At 42.9% G+C, this 16,981-nt stretch overlaps 1 protein-coding gene across 1 annotated transcript in view; it reads right to left on the bottom strand.

Moving 5' to 3' along the window:
* Positions 1-14,071, bottom strand: part of RBFOX1 (RNA binding fox-1 homolog 1) — a 438,314-nt gene extending 424,243 nt beyond the window's left edge. The window contains exon 1 of the mRNA XM_070760820.1: positions 14,031-14,071. The gene's annotated coding sequence lies outside the window, so the exon portion shown is untranslated. The remainder of the gene's footprint in view (positions 1-14,030) is intronic.
* Between the last annotated feature and the right edge of the window lie 2,910 nt (positions 14,072-16,981).

The raw sequence follows: 16,981 nt of genomic DNA, 5'->3' as shown, positions 1-16,981 counted from the left end.
AGGTCTGGCATGGCTTGGCGGACATGGTGGCTTGGTGGGCATGGTGGGAGTGATGTGGCTTGGTGGGCATGGTGTAGCTTGGTGGGCATGATAGGTGTGCTGTGGCTTGGTGGGCCTGGCATGGCTTGGCAGGCAGGGTGGCTTGGTGGATGTGGTGTGGCTTGGTGGCCATGGCAGGGAAAGGATACTATAAAATTCCCATTTCCTCCCCATCAGCTGGGACTGGGGAGGCAGAGAATAGATGGTGGCGGGGCCAATCAGCAGTGGTATTTACTGGTTCTCCAAACTACTCCAAATTTCCGCTACCGGTTCTCCAGAACTGGTCAGAACCTGCTAAATCCCACCATTGATTCCATCCCAAAAGGTGAATTGAAAGGTGAATACATTCCTTCATTATCACTACACTCTCTTCCTCCATCTTCCCTAAAGCAAAGGTGACAAATTTAAGCCTCTGGAAACAGGAGATTCTTTCTCGGACCTGTTCTGCAAATTGCCACGTGCTCTCCTAGAAATGAGGGATAAGTCATTTTTTCTCCTGCTCTCCTTTGTTTGAAGAAATATCCCTCTGGTTCCCTTCCCAGCTAGGAGAAAGAAACTGGAAACATGGGGGCTGATTGGAAAGATTGTTTAATGATGAATCAGAACCACATGGGTTCTGGGCAGCTGACCACACAGAATTGAGAGTCAGGGTCTTCTCTTGGATTTATCACTTGAGTGTCCTGTTTCTGTGCAAGAACATGCATTTTATTGGATGTTGTCAGACTCCAAAGGGGCCATGTACAAATCCTAGGAATTTGCCTGAGATAAGTTTGGTTGAAGTTTATCTGATGCAATGAAGGGGTTTATTGGGCAATTCCTATTGTGGCTGAGGGCTATAGGGTTAGGATCCTTTGTTCAGACCTTGCTACATGGAATTTGCTTATGAATAGACCAGCTATCTCTTTATCTCTTAAGCACGGACACATGCTGAGGGCCATCAAAAAAGGTGAGGGCTGCTTTCTGTCTCCAAGAGCATGTTTCTCAATTTCTCTTCCAGTGAAACATAATATTCTGCCGTTTTGAATATTCTCAAAATATTTAATTCTTCTGGGTGGGCAAGTAGCTTCCCATACTTTAATGCTTCCTTTTCAATCTTAAATTCTCAAAAGTTATTATTTTGAAATGTTCTCAAGGAATATATGAAGCAACATACATTTCTATGTGTCTTTCTGCTTATAGGGGCACGAATCCCAGCGACCAATTAGGTCCCACAGAGTGGGCCTTCTCCAGGTCCCGTCAACTAAACAATGTCAGTTGGCGGGCCCCAGGGGAAGAGCCTTCTCTGTGGCGGCACCGACTCTCTGGAACCAACTCCCCCCAGAGATTAGAACTGCCCCTACTCTTCCTGCCTTCCGTAAACTCCTTAAAACCCACTTTTGCCGTCAGGCATGGGGGAATTGAAACACCTCCCCCGGGCATGTTCAATTTATACATGGTATGCTTGTGTGTGTGTCTGTTAGTATATGGGGTTCTTTTAAATCTTTAAATATTTTAAAGTTATTTGGATTATTTATGATTTGTTCTATCTTGTTGTGAGCCGCCCCGAGTCTTCGGAGAGGGGCAGCATACAAATCTAAATAATAAATAAATAAATAAATAAATAATTTTTTGCATGGAATTTGGATTCCCAGGACAGTGTATGTTGTTATTTTGTTTTTTCTGGCATGCCCAAGTTTGCCTGTATTCTCCTTTAAAATACATAGGCTTAGTAGGTTTTTATTTGAACATGAGATTTGCAAGGACTGTCCTGGGATATCTGAAGAAATGCACATTTCAAGCAATAACTGAGTTTAGCCCATGCAGTAAGGTAAGCTCTCATAAAATGCAAACCAGGTTTGCATGTGAATACTAGGATAATTCTGGTAATAATTTGTAGGCATGACTAAATATTAATTTTAAAAAATGAAACGGTAGATAAGTTAAGAATTTCTTTGCAACGTTTGTTTTAGTTGGAGAGTAGTAGACTTTTTCAACTCAACTCAAAACATACCTCGAAGGAACTATTGCGAAGGAACTCCAGAATCACAACAAAGCAAAAGGGTCTTGGAATCCCCTGTCAAATTTGTATGGAAACTTGTGCAACTGGAAAATTTAAACTGAGAATGATTTATAGTAAGGAACTGAAACTTAACATAAGTGTTGCAGTGTTAGGGGATGCTAAGTTTATTTAGAGAGATATTTTTAGGTGTTAAAATGTTTTTTTTACCTTTAAATATTTAGTTTTGTTTAGCAAATGGAATGTTGGAGAGACAAATTTATGAAAATTTAATTGAATATAGAAACACAAGATGCTCCATTAGAATGTATGAATTTTATACTGCTCAAAAAATAAAGGGAACACTCAAATAACACATCCTAGATCTGAATGAATGAAATATTCTCATTGAATACTTTGTTCTATATAAAATTGGATGTGTACAACAGCTTATGAAATTGATTGTCAATCAGTGTTGCTTCCTAAGGGGACAATTTGATTTCACAGAAGTTTAATTTACTTGGAGTTATATTCTGTTGTTGAAGTGTTCCCTTTATTTTTTTTGAGTGGTGTATATTGTTAGGTAATGATTATGTGCTTTGTATCAATGTATGTTTTATTTTTAAGGCAGAGAAAAACATTTGTACCCGAAAACTTATCCATGGGTTAAAACTTAACCATGGGTATGTGTGTGTTCACTTTCACTGTTTCCAGTTAGCCAACACAGGTGAGAAATTCAGCAATATTTGGAGATTTTCAACTTTCCCTCAGAGGTGGGTTCCTCTTGGTTTGGACCGGTTCACCCGAACCGATAGCAAACCACTGGCGATGTCATGATGACATCATGGAACCAGTTTGGTCAGTGCCAATTCATGGGCACCGCAATATTTTAAAATTATTTTTAATTCCATGGGATTATTATTATTATTATTATTATTATTATTATTATTATTATTATTATTAATTAGATTTGTATGCTGCTCTTCTCCAAAAACTTGGGGCGGCTCATCCTTTTCCTCCCACTCAGGACTGTAGGACTGTAACTTGTTGCTTGTATACTAACATTTATTAATAGTGATAGTTTCCCCATTCCTTATTTGACCCCTATGACAATCATTGTGTTGTACCTCATGATTCTTGACAAATTTATCTTTTTCTTTTATGTATAAAACCAGGGTGGCGCAGCAGGTAGAGTGCAGGACTGCAGGCCACTAAAGCTGACTGCTAGATCTGCACGTCAGCGGTTCAAATCTCATCACCGGGTCAAGGTTGACTCAGCTTTCCATCCTTCCGAGGTGGGTCAAATGAAGACCCGGATTGTGGGGGCAATAGGCTGGCTCTATTAAAAAGTGCTATTACTAACATGTTGTAAGCCACCCTGAGTCTAAGGAAAATGGCAACATAAAAATCGAATAAATAAATAAATAAATGTACACTGAGAGCATATGCACCAAGACAAATTCCTTGTGTGTCCAATCACACTTGGCCAATAAAGAATTCTATTCTATTCGATATTTTATTTATTTATTTATTTATTTATTTATTCATTCATTTATTCATTTATTCATTTATTCATTTATTTATTTATTTGTATTTTCGTAGACTCGGGGCGGCTATATGCAACATGGCATCCTGCATGAACAGAGGGTTGCAGAAGAAGACCTTCATAGACCCTCTCTGATACTACAACTGTATCTAGTGGTTAGGGTGCTTTAAGAGCACAAACGTCAAGAAGCACAATGTTATTTTCCAAATGTTGTTTCCCCTATGCATTTCTTTCATGGCCTCCCAGGGCCCTACATTTCCAGAAATGCTACCGTCGTACATGAACAGTGGACTCAGTTATTATAGTCTAGCGGTGGTGAACCTTTTAGGCACTGAGGTGTGGGCATATGCACATGGATGTCCTCCACACATGTGTTTGCACTCCACACATGTACCTATGCTCTGCCCAAACTGCAAGGCATGGATGCATGTTTGTTTGATTCTCACGCATGCGCAGCAGAGACCAAAACAGAGCTGGGGCAATGGCATGTGTACCCATAGAGGGCTCGGTGGGCCACCTCTGGCACATGCACCATAGATTCACCACCACTGTCATAGACCATAGTAACAGTACTTTGGTTTAGCACAAGATTACCTTGAACCCACCTATGGTGGTAGTGATCACCATAATTTGTGAGGATGTCTGCAACTTAATTATGGATCCAGGGAAGGAATTCTCATTAAATAATTGTAGCCAAAATCGAACATTTCAATAGCTTTGAGCCAGCTCACCTGCCCACGGATTGAGGTCTTAGCGGCAGCAGCATGGTTGAAAAGGCAGAAAGATTTAATTGCTTTAATTCTGAAATTTAATTATCCACCTTTATGAAAGTACACCATTACCCCGTAGAGAGATTTTAAATTACACTCAAAAATGTGGAAGCTATGTATCTGGATCTTTCTCTGCATGAATGTAAATATGTTTTAAGCACTAATGCTGTAACTTTGAAGGACTACAGGAACACCTTGTCACCATTTTAGATATAGACACCTGATTTATTGGAATGGAGCGGAAATCTAGCAGAAATCTACCAGGTGTTCCTATAGAGGTAGTGTCAGCCTCCCTATGTTTCATCTTTCAATTACGTTTCAGCCGTCATAAGTAATGGGGGTGGGGTAGGGGATTTGGGAGGAGAAGTTTTCAGGAGGAGCCCTGCTAAGCTTCGTTTCTTATGGTGCAAGCCAGGGGAGTTTATTTCAGTTCATTTATGTCCCCAGACATGGGACAAATAGATCAAGCCCCCTTCCCCTGTCTATGAAATGTAATGTGTGGTTGTGAATGAGTTGGTTGGTTGATTTTAATATATATGGGATTTTTAGTAGTAATTTTAATTGTTAGATTTCTTGTTATACTGTTTTTTGTATTCCATGGCCCACCCCAAGTCTTCGGAGAAGGGCAGCATACAAATCTAATTTAATAATAATAATAATAATAATAATAATAATAATAATAATAATAATAATAACAACAACAACAACAACAACAACAATAATAAATTAAATTAATGTAGTACTGTTTGACTCACTATCAACTCTTTAAGTTTGTCCTAGAATTTATACATCTGCTTTCAAAAAGTTATTGTATCAGAAATCTGATCTCTTTATTTTATCCATTCCCACGGTGGAAGAATGGATGGAGAACATGATGAAGTTGGAGGAGGCAGCCAAATGAACTATTTTAATTGAAGATTGCAGTTTATCCAATATCATTTCCACTTGGAAACCATTTCTGGACTTTGTGTTCACAATAGAAAGAAATTAAACTTTCAATTTTAGGTTTTAAATCACTGAATTAACTCTGATGTTATAGAAAGAGCTAGTACTTATTAAATATGGGAAGCAAAAGACTGAGTTTGTAACTGTATTGTACTGCACTGGAAAAAAACATTGGAAGTCACTGTCTTTTTTCTCTCCCTTTCTTTCCTTTTTACCTGGTACCATTTCCTCTTTTTCCCAATTCCCTTATGATTTGATTTCATTTTTATATTATTTTATATTAGTGTGTGTGTGTGTGTGTGTGTGTGTGTACATAGATAAATAGATAAATAAAAAAATTCTTGCCTTCTGTAAGAGTCTTAAGACTCACCAATGTCGCCAGGCTTGGGGCAATTAGGTCTCAGCCCCCTGGCCAACAAAATGAGATATATGTTGTATGATTGAACTGGTATGATTGTTTTTAAATTATTGGATTTTTAGATTGTAATTTTAAGTTTAATTAGATTTGCTGTTGTACTGTATTGTTATATTATATGCTGTTAGCTGCTCCAAGTCCTCAGAGAAGGACGGCATACAAATCTAATTAATAAATAAAACAGGTAGGTAGGTATGTAGGTAGGTAGGTAGATAGATAGATAGATAGATAGATAGATAGATAGATAATGTTTTTTTCTGCCAATCACCCAGGTATATCCAAATATGGGAGGGAGCATACTGCTTCCTTTTTGCCACTCAGCCCCAGCAGGGGCATATCCAAGGCAGTTAAATTTTTATAGCCAGCAAACTATATTCTCTACATGTAACATATAGAATAATTAACATATAGAGTATCCCCTTCCCATATATGGGTATTCCAGGGTGATTCGACAGAATAATATACATAAACAGTGGTATCTCTACTTACAAACTTAATTTGTTCCGTGACCAGGTTCTTAACTACAAAAGTTTGTAAGAAGCAGCAATTTTTCCCATAGGAATCAATGTAAAAGCAAATAATGTGCGCAATTGGGGAAACCACAGGGAGGGTGGAGGCCCTGTTTTCTCCCAGGAGATTCCTAAAGAGGTCCCACTGAGGCTTCTCTCTGCCTTTTCCGTCCCTGTTTCCTCCCAGGAGATTCCTAGAGAGGCCCCGCAGAGGCTTCTCCCTGCCTTTTCCGGCTACAGTTTCGGTTTGTAAGTGGAAACTGTTTCTTGAGAACAGGCAAAAAAATCCTGAACACCGGGTTCTTACCTAGAAAAGTTCATAAGTAGAGGCGTTCTTAGGTAGAGGTACCACTGTATTTGTATATACATTTACATGTGTTTTGCCTCGGAACTTCCTTTCCATTTGTCTTGTCTAATAAAACTACTCATCTCTATCAACATGGAGTTGGGTTTTTTCTTTCCTGGACTTTGAATGCAAGCGCACCTGACTGCATGTATGTATGTATGTATGTATGTATGTATGTATGTATGTATGTGTATATGTATGTATGTACCCCCATGCAAATGGAAGTGCTCGGTGTCTCTTGAGCTGAGTGTTAAAAAAAATAAAAAATAAACCCCAGATACTAAATCAAGCTTGACTGGAAGAAGAAAAAGGTGTTTGGAAATTGCATTCATTACTGGTCAATGACCATAGTAAATTGTATTGATTGAACAGTATGGAAATTATCTTCCTGGGTGACCTGAGAGGCCATTTTCCACACGACTCCCAATTTACAAAACTTCTCCTCAGTTCGTTGATCCCATTATAGAAACTTGTTAGTTTTCTGCATTAATGAAAAGCCTAGCTCTCATCTTAGGCTTTGCATGCCCTTCACTGCTCCATCCTCCAAAGCGGATTCTAGAGTTGCTAGCATTCAGCAATATGGTTTCAGGTGTTTTCGTTTGGGATACTGTTAATATTTGCAGGTATTTGAATAGAATGGAATAGAATGGAATGGAATAGAATAGAATATGGAGTGGAGTGGAACAGAATAGAATATAGAATAGAATATAGAATGGAGTGGAGTGAAGAGGAGTGGAATAGAATATAGAATAAAATATCACATAGAATATAGAATAGAATAGAATAATAGGAATATTGGAATGAAGGATAGGATAGGATAGGAATATTGGAATGAAGAGTAGAATAGAGTAGAGTGGAGTGGAATGGAACGTAACGTAACAGAATAACAAGGAACATAACAGAATAGAAATAAACTGGAAGGGATCTTGGAGGTCTTCTAGTCCAGCTCCCTGCTCAAGCATGAGAACCTATACCAGTGATGGCGAACCTTTTTCCCCTCAGGTGCCAAAAGAGCGTTCGCGTGCACTATTGTGCATGCGCAAGTGTCCACACCCATAATTCAATGCCTGGGGAGGGCGAAAACAGCTTCCCCCACCCCCAGGAGGACCTCTGGAGGCCAGAAATGCCTCTTAGAGCCTTTGCGTGAGCCAAAAATCAGCTGGCCAGTACACACTATGGAGAGGACGGCATACAAATCCAATAAAATCAATCAAAATCAATCAACACATGCACATTGGAGCTGATGTGCCAGCAGATATGGCTCCGAGTACCACCTCTAGCACCCGTGCCATAGGTTCGCCATCACTGACCTATACCGTTTCAGACTGTTTGTTTGTTTGTTTGTTTCTTTGTTTGTTCATTCATTTATTTTGTCCAATACAAAGTGAAAGTCAAATAGAATAAAAACATGTAGTAGTAAATATCAGGGAAAGGGTAGAAGAAGAGATAGGAGAATAAAATACGTTAATGAGGAATAGAGGAAAATACTAATGGAAGAAAAGATATATATATAAATAAAAGATATAGGAGGGACAATTGTTTCTTGTCCTGCCCTCCGGTGCTAATTTGACCCCCCCTTCTTTGTGGCAGCCCCTCAAATACTGGAATGCTGCTATCATGTCCCCCCTCATTCTTCCTTTCTTTGGATTACTTTGAGAATTACTCATCCACTGAAAAAAATTGATACGATATCTAAGATCTAAAAGCAGAAGCTGCTTGAGAACTTCGGGGACTCATTTTGAGCGAAGAGGAATCCAATCTCGCGAAGGGTGAAAGTTGGAGAGAACAGAAAGTCTGTTGACAACAAGCATCAAAAAAAGTGACTGATAACGATTTTTCACACTTAGACCATTGCAGCATCCCTGTGATCATGTGTTCAGAAATATGAACCAGCTTGGCCACTGGTTCATATTTACGGCAGTTGCAGTGTCCAGAGGATCACGGAATTCCCTTTGGTGACTTTCTGTCAAACAAAGTCAAGGGGGAAGCCAAATACTAATACTAATACCAATACTAATACCCTGTTTCCCCGATAGTAAGACACCCCCGATTGTAAGACGTATCGGGGGTTTCAGGGGGGTCGGCTAATATAAGCCGTACCCCGAAAGTAAGACATATGTCTTACTTTCGGGGAAACACGAGGGTATTGCCGGGGGGGGGAGCCCGATGATGTTGCTTCCAAGCTCCCCGCGCGCCCCTTGCCTTCACCTCGTCGCGGCGCCACCGCCTCTTCCCTGGCTTGGCAAAGCGAAGGACGGCGCTGGTCCGAAGCTAGCCGAGCGGGCGGCGGCTTGCAGCGAAGGCGCTCGTCCCAGCAACCGAGTCCTGCCGAGGCTCGGCTGCAAGCGGCCAGCGAGGCCGACCTGCTCCGAGGCGAGCGGCCGGAGCTGCGCCCTCCTTCGCCCGCCTCCTTTCCGGCAGGCAGGTGGGGCTGCCCAACTGCGCAGAGCAGCTCCTCCCCTCCAGACACACGCTTCCCCGACACGCGTCTGTGGCTCCATGCGTGCACGCCGCTTGGAGCCCTGAGGTTGAACTTGGAAAAGGGCTCACGAGGATCCTGTCCCACGGCTGCCCTTCTGGACTCTGGGGAGATGCCTTCGGGAACGCGACCCTTTCAATTTTTTTCCAATGTAAGACATACCCCGAAAGTAAGACGTAGTGGGGCTTTTGGGGGTAAAAAGAAAGTAAGACACTGTCTTACTTTCGGGGAAACACGGTACTAATACTAATACTAATAATAATTTATTATATTTGTATGCCGCCCCTCTCTGAAGCCTCGGAGCGGCAGTGTCACTAACGTAACCACTGCAAGTGATTCATACCTCATTTCGGTCAGTAAGGGCCCACAGAATAAGCCTTCTCCAGGTCCCATCCACCAAACAATGTTAGTTGGCAGGACCTTGGGGAAGAGCCTTCTCTGTGATGGCTCCGACCCTCTGGAAACAACTATCCCCAGAGATTTGCATCATCTCCTCCCTACAGGTTTTACGGAAAGCTGTCAAAACCTGGCTTTTCTGGCAGGCCTGGAATTAAGACTGATTGTTGCAAGTATGGTTTTATAGATACATGTGATTTTAGTGATGTTTTTTAATTGGTGTTTTACTTATATTGTATTTATACCTGTTATTAGCTGCTCAGAGTCCATTTGGAGTGAGCGGCATAAAAAAATGCAATAAATAAATAAATAAAATAAATTCACTGAAGCAAGAAAGATCATTAAAATGAGGGGCCAGATTTTAAACAAGCACCTTGCTTAACAACAAAAAATGTTGGACTCAATTGCAGTTGTAAGTCGAGGACTTACCTTGAGAATTATTCTGAATTGGGCAAAAAGAGAGCAACATTTAAGCGTCATGCAATGCCCTGTTAGATGTGATCGAGATCACAGTCAGGGTCTTTCAAGATGAACATCAGTGGTGAAGGAGGGGTGTAACTTGTTATCCATTTTTTAAATGATTTTAATTGGGAAAGATAAGATAAAATAAAATAACCGGCTTCATTCCGAATGTCATTCCAAATGGTTTTGTGCTTAACAAACAGGCAGACTTAGAAAGGGGGGGGGGGGAAATGAACTACTGTAACTTTATCTCACCATACACCAAGAACATGTCAACACGATAGTTTCCAGAGATTTGAAGAGGGAGTTGGAAAGCCTCCTCACAATGATCCTTAAATGGTCATGGTTGGCACATAAACATTTTGTGAACACTTCCACATGACACTTTCAATGTTTAAAAAAATGAATGGGAAAAGGCAAAATTTAAGTGCCGAAGCTCAGCTTTCCTTTCAGATGGATCAAATAATGCTCTGGATTTAGCAAAAGTTCCCATTTTAGGAATCCTGAAAGATGTAGAAATAAATCCAACTGAAACAGTTTTTAATAGATACCTACTGATCTACCTCTATGCATCTGCTCTTATTATCCACATCCTACACGTTGGGAGCATCATGTAAGACTAAATAATTATGTATGTATGTATGTATGTATGTATGTATGTATGTATGTATGTACGTACGCACGGATGGATGGATGGATGATGTATCATAGACTCACCCTTTGTGGCATTTCAATTAATTAAACAGGAACTAAACAAATATTTTAGAAAACAACAAATCCTCACACCTATGTTTTCATGCCTGATTGTAGCATTCAAATATAAGGGACTATATTTTTAATGGAATCTTTTATTTACTAGATTTTTTTAAAATACTAGATTAGACATTCATAAAAGGGGGTGGGAGATAAAATTGCAAGCACCATAAATTTTGACCAAGAAAAAAACAGAATGAGAAATTCAATAAGTAGATTTGCTCATCAACCATTTCAGCTGCATTCTTTTCATATTTTCCCCCCAGATGACAAACTAATTGAATTCCCCCCTCAATGAATTAGCTTTGAAGTCTCCATCTAGATTATGCATGCCGTTTCATAAATCTGACACGAGACAGGAAAGGCTAGCAAGGGATACAAGCAACGATCCAATTTGTGAAACCAGAAAGCATCGTGTAATCTCTCCCTCCAAAACTCATTTTGAGAGAAAGAAAGAGAAAAAAAGAAAGAAAGAAGAAAGAAAGAAAGAAAGAAAGAAAGAAAGAAAGACCATGCAGTTAAAACGGGTTATAGAAAAGACAGCAAATAATTAGATTTTTCAGTTCCGTGGGAATTAATATTTTACTACGGGAAGGGAAAAACAAAACAAAACCGGAGAATAATTGATTCTTTTAACTGTGCTTAAAATCAAAGGACGCCCTTTCAGCTACGAGCAACTTTCCAGATCTGAATTACGGCATCTAATTGTCACAACAGCATCGTTTTGCTGTACATCCACCATTGATTACGAACAAGAGCAGATTAAAAAATAAAAATACGCTCAACCTAAGCAGCCATCCAAAGGAGGAGAAAAGAGGCGTTCTTTTCTTTTCTTTCTTTTTTCCCCCGGCACAAATATATTTTGTCATTGTAGCAGAACAATTAAACCCTCCAGTCTTAACAGCGAATTTTTAGTTTCTTAAAAAAGAAATACACCAAACGTGTCCCAATAATTGTCTGATCGCGCTACCTCGCTTTCCCTCCCCCAGTAAAACAGCAAAACATCCGAATGGTTCCATTTAGACTGGGGGGGGGGATCACGAGGTTATTCTCAGATACCACCCTGCTATTTCGTTAATATTTGTTGGGGGTTCAAAAGGGAGGGAGGAGGAAGAGGAAGCGCCGCCACAGCTCTGCAATCAATCAATGCCAATTTTTTTTTTCTAATAATGCGCCCAGAAATTTTTTTTGAAGAAAAACAGAACTAAACAAAACAGAAGAACAAAACCTGGAGAAATATTCAAACTATATAATGTCCCTCCCTCACACTTCTTTCTTTTCTTTCTTTCTCTCTCCCTCCCTCCCGCCCCCTTCCTTCCCTCCCCCCTTCCTTCCCTCCTTCCTTCCCAAACCAAAGCTAGATTAGCTAACGGCTTTAAAACTAATGGTCCCCCCCACGCCGGAAAGTATTAGGAATAGTTTTAGGGGGGTCGGAAACTCGTGTCGCTCTTCCAAGACAAATACCTTCCCGAATGTTTAGTTGAAATTAACCACGTTCCTTTCGCTCTCGCTCTCAGCCTGGCGAAGCCACTTCGCATCTCCAAGCGAGAAGCCCCAAGAAACAGAGGGAGAACACCTGACTTCAAATAATAGTACTGTATCGTTTGCGTTGCGAGCGTTGAAAGAGGGGGGGGGGGGAAGAAGCAAGGAAGGAGGGAAGGAAGGAAAGAAAGAAAGAAAGAAAGAAAGAAAGAACAAAGAAGCCTCAAGTTTACTACAGTGCATGGGTTCCCAGAAAACAACAACAACAACCATGCCAAAAGCAGTATGAGAAAGGGACGCCGGATATAATTTACCTGGGGGTGCCTGTCGCCTAAGCACCGGGGCTCAAAGACTGAGAAAATGTCATTCTTCGGAATGCATGTTTTAAATGGACAGGCCGCCACGCGCGGGTGCGGGGTGGGGTGGAAATCACCACCTCCGCCCCCACCACCATTATCACCCACATCACCCTCAAACTTTGAAAGGAGGAGGGGCTCTGGGGTGCGGAAAGCATTTTTTTTTTTACTCCTGCCCTTCTTCTTGACTTTGACGCTTGGCCCTAAATATTTGCTCTGCTTCCCAGCTGTCAGGGAAAGCCCAGGTATCCATTGCAAATTTCCCTTTCCCCGTAACTTTCTCCCCCCCCCGGCGCCCCCTCCCCAACTCCAAAATACGAAGAGAGTTTGTTTTTATTTTATTCTCTCTCCTTCGGTTAGGTTGTTTTATTTTTTACAACGATGTGCCGCTCTGTGCAAACTCCCGTGTTATAAACTTTCAATTTATACACGCACATATATAAATAATGCCATTATTATTATTATTATTATTATTATTATTATTATTATTATTATTATTATTATTATTATTATTATTATTATTATTATTATTATTATTATTTGCTGAACACTTTTAGGAAAGACCGCGGATCGCCTTGAACAGTCACGTCCACGGAACGCGGATGCCGTAGGAAAAAGTCGCTCCGAAATCTCGATTCAAGACATCCTGATGGTGTAGGCTCAAGGGAGATGCCCCACCACTTCCTTCCGCCCCTGCCCCCCTTTCTCTTTTATCAACTGGACCACATGATCCGGTCAACGAATCAAGGAAAAGGAAGGCAGCCCCCCGTTTATCCCCGCGGGCTGAGCGGACGGAGTCCAATTCCACGTCCCAGTGCTGGGATTTGCCCCTTCAGCATCATTCAGTCGCTGCCCTGGTGGGGGGGGGGGGGAGACACACACCCGGCCGGTTCGTCCAAGCCGCGCCTCCTCGCTGAGACGCCTTCACCCATCTAGAACTCCTCCTGCCGAGAGGAGGAGGAGGAAGAGAAGAGGAGGAGGAGGAAGAGGAGCAGGAGAAGAGGAGCAGGAGGAGGAAAAGAAGAGGAAGAGGAGCAGGAGAAAGAGGGGAGGAAGAGGAAAAGGAGGAGAGGAGGAGGAGACAAGGAGGGGAAGGAAGAAGAGAGGAAGAGGAGCAGGAGAAGGAGGGGAGGAGGAGGAAAGAATCAAAGGCATCTGGGACTTCTCCGCCTCTCCTAAACCACCCCTTGGCAAACCTTTGCAAGCAAATGCTACGTCCAAGAGGCGCATCATCCCGGAGATGGTTGAGCATCATCCAGGCGCACCCACCCCCACCCACCCATGCGCATACACGCGCGCGCAGGATTTCCACTGAGCGTTTTGCGGCCCCCCCGCCCCCCCTCCACCCCTACCCCTGCCCGGAGCCGAGTTGCGGGAGTTAAAGGCTAAACTACCTAGAGAAGAGACCGTCCTGGCTCCCGCTTGGCTTTCTGCCTTCATTTCCTCTGTTCCTTCCTCCCCCCCAACACCACTTCCCAAGCGCCCCCTTCCCTTCCTCCTCCGGGGTTGGCCTTCCTCCCTTCTGTGTCTCCCCAAAACGGGAAGCCCCGCACTCACCCCTCTGTCCTTGGCCAGGATGGACGGCAGGGCCCCCTCCCTTCCGATTGGCTGAGCGGCGAAGGGCGCGCTCCGAATCGCGGTTTAAAAACCAAAAATTAGAAATAAAAGTGCCCCACAAAAATTAGTCATTCCCCCCTAAGATCCTCCCCCCTCCCCTTTCTCTCCCCCTCTCTCTTTCGTTCTCCTTTTAAAGGCGAAGCGTCGGGGGGGGGATCTGTGCCCAGGCGGTTGGGGGCGGGTGGGCGAGACGGGAAATTAATAATCCAAAAGACAGGCTTCCCCCGGTGTTATTAATCACAGCGCCCCTTTTAGGGAGCCTTAGAGAAGCCGAGGTGCGATTACGGGAGAGATGGAGAAAACCCCTCCATTGGTTGCGGTGACTCATTCCTCCACCTCACAGCCAATCCCTCTTTTTTATTTTTATTTTATTCAACCCCCCGCCTTTCCCCCCCCCTTCCTTCCTTCTTTCGCCTTAAGGTACAAATACATCCGAGCAGCGCCAGCCTAATCTTGGCAAGAAAAGGAGGAGAAACAGAGACCGCCTTTCCAAGGCAGGAGAGGAGGCTGAGTCCGGTGAAATCAGTTCCAAACTTTATGGGAGCCGACTCCCCGTCTGGTTCCCTCCGTGTCCGGCAAAGTCATTCTCAGCGCCCCCGCTTGCCCACCCGCCCCGCCCCCAACGAGCCCTAATCAAAACCGCTGCCTTATTTCCGCAGCATGTAATGAGGGGAAAAAAGGCGACCCCCAAATATCACCGCCCACCTTTGGCTTCCCCCTCCTGTCGGCTGTCTTACATTATTACTGCCAATTGCTCGCCTCCATCTCCCGGAACTCAACAATGAATATATTTCACACCTCACTTGCTGGCTTTTCCTGTGTGGGTGCTTGGCAGAGACACCTACACGAGAGGCAAGACAATGGGAGTTTTTTTGGGGGGATGCGGGCGGGCGTCCTAACGCAGAGCTCTGGATTCTCAGGCAGGGAGGGAGGGAGGACGCAGCCCCCACTTCGGATTCGGATTTGATGGATTAATTGAGGGAGAGAGGCGATAAACTCGCTTTGCAAAGCCAGCTATCAATCCCAGCAGCTTGCAACCGAGGAAACGGAGCCGGGCGCGACTTGAAAGAGAGGGAGTCCCCGAGCTTCGTCGGTGGAATTGGCAGCTTGGGAAGTGACCCCACGCGCGGGGCAGGGCCGGGCTTTCCCGAGCTGTGGGTCGGTCTCTAAGGGAGCAAAAGAAAAATCAAAGGAAAATCGAGCAGCTTTCCTTCCCGACCCGTTTTTATGGGGGGGGGGGGGGATATCGTGGGGATTTCCCCCCCTTGAGGTGTGTGTAATTTAATAACATTTAAATGTTATTTAATTTAATCGTTTCTGAGTCTTTGGAGAAGGGCGGCATATAAATCCAATCAATCAAAAATCAGGGAATGGAAATAATGGGATTTAAAACAAAGCAGGCTTCCGTTCTTGGGTAGGCAGCTTTCAGTAAACCAGGAAGCAAAATTGTTGCCTTATACCTGCACTGCTAGCGCTAGGTAGTTTGTCTCTTGTTGCATTTTTTTTTTTAAAAAACCCTTTTGCTGAGTTCTGAAGATGTGCTGCAAGGGATGAGTCCTCGGAGAGGGGCGGCATACAAATCTAATAAATAAATTGATTGATTGATTGATTGAATGAATGAATGAATGAATGAATGAATGAATGAATGAGAAGGTTTCTGGTTTAATTGTCCCCACATCTGTATTCTGTTAAGAGCTCTAAGTGGTTAACAAGGAGAGACATTTATTCTCATGTCAAAAAACCCAACCCTGTGAGGTAGGCTGGGCAGAGAGAGGGGGAGGGGAACAGGATCACAGCCACCTGGTGAGGTTCTGTGGCAGAAGGGTAAACTTGCTTTGGAGATTCCTGGTGCTAATTCAACCCTTAAAGCCACTAAATTCTTCCAAAGTCTCTTCTAGCAGGCTATAATTTAATCTGGCACAAGAAGAATTAGATTTTGGCTTATAATAAGTAATATCACACCAACTCCTCCTGGACTTGCAAAACGTTCAGCAGCAGTGTGGAGGTTAGAATATAATATAACATTGATGAGCTGAAAGCTTTTGACTTCTGTGAAAGTTGGCTGGATGATTTTTGGGTCAGTCCCAACCTCTCAGCCAAAAGCACCTGGATAGATGCTGGTTGTGGGGAAAATAGGAGGAAGAAGGAATATTAGACTGGTTTGCAATCATAAATGTGTGTTTTATGTATAATGGAAAACATAACAAAACCAAGAGTTTTCATGGAGGAATGACATCAAAGGCAGGCTACAACAGCATCAAATAACAATGCCCCCCAAAAGAGCGAGAAAAAGAGCTTTGTATCTCCTTTGACACTCAAAATAGTAAAAGAGAAAGGAGGAGGAGAAGGAGAGGGAAGAAGAAGGGAAGAGGAAGGTGGAGGAGGAAGAGAAGGGAGAAGGGAAAAAGGAGAAGGAGAAGAAAACAGGAAAAGAAAGGAAGGGAGGAAAGGAAGAGAAGAAAGAATGAAGAGAAGAAGGAGGAGGAGAAGGAGAAAGGAGGAAGAGAAGAAAGGGAGAAGGAGGAGGAAGAGAAGAAAGAAGGAAGGAAGAGAAAAAGAAGGGAGGAGGAGAAGAGAAGGGAGAAGGGAGAAAGGAGAAGAAAACAGGAGAAGCAAGAGCTGCATTCTATGTTTCTTTAGCAAAGATTTTTCCTATATTTTCCCCTCTATCAGTCAAGGTGAGCTTTGCATTTAAGGCAGCACCACTCTGGTTAGAAAGATGGGGTTTTTTGGTTCTATCCTAGGCTACCCAATGCCAAGGACAAAGGAATGGCAGGAGCACAGCCCCCTGAAGCCAATTGCAGAAGCAGGATGGAAGGGAGTGGGTGTGTGTCAAAGCTATACAGCCACACTCAGCTATGCAGTCTCAACACGGACTCTTTGAACTGGAC

This window comes from Erythrolamprus reginae, chromosome 9 (genome assembly GCF_031021105.1).
Source record: "Erythrolamprus reginae isolate rEryReg1 chromosome 9, rEryReg1.hap1, whole genome shotgun sequence".
NCBI lineage: Eukaryota > Metazoa > Chordata > Lepidosauria > Squamata > Dipsadidae > Erythrolamprus > Erythrolamprus reginae.
This window is presented reverse-complemented; position numbering and strand designations above follow the sequence as displayed.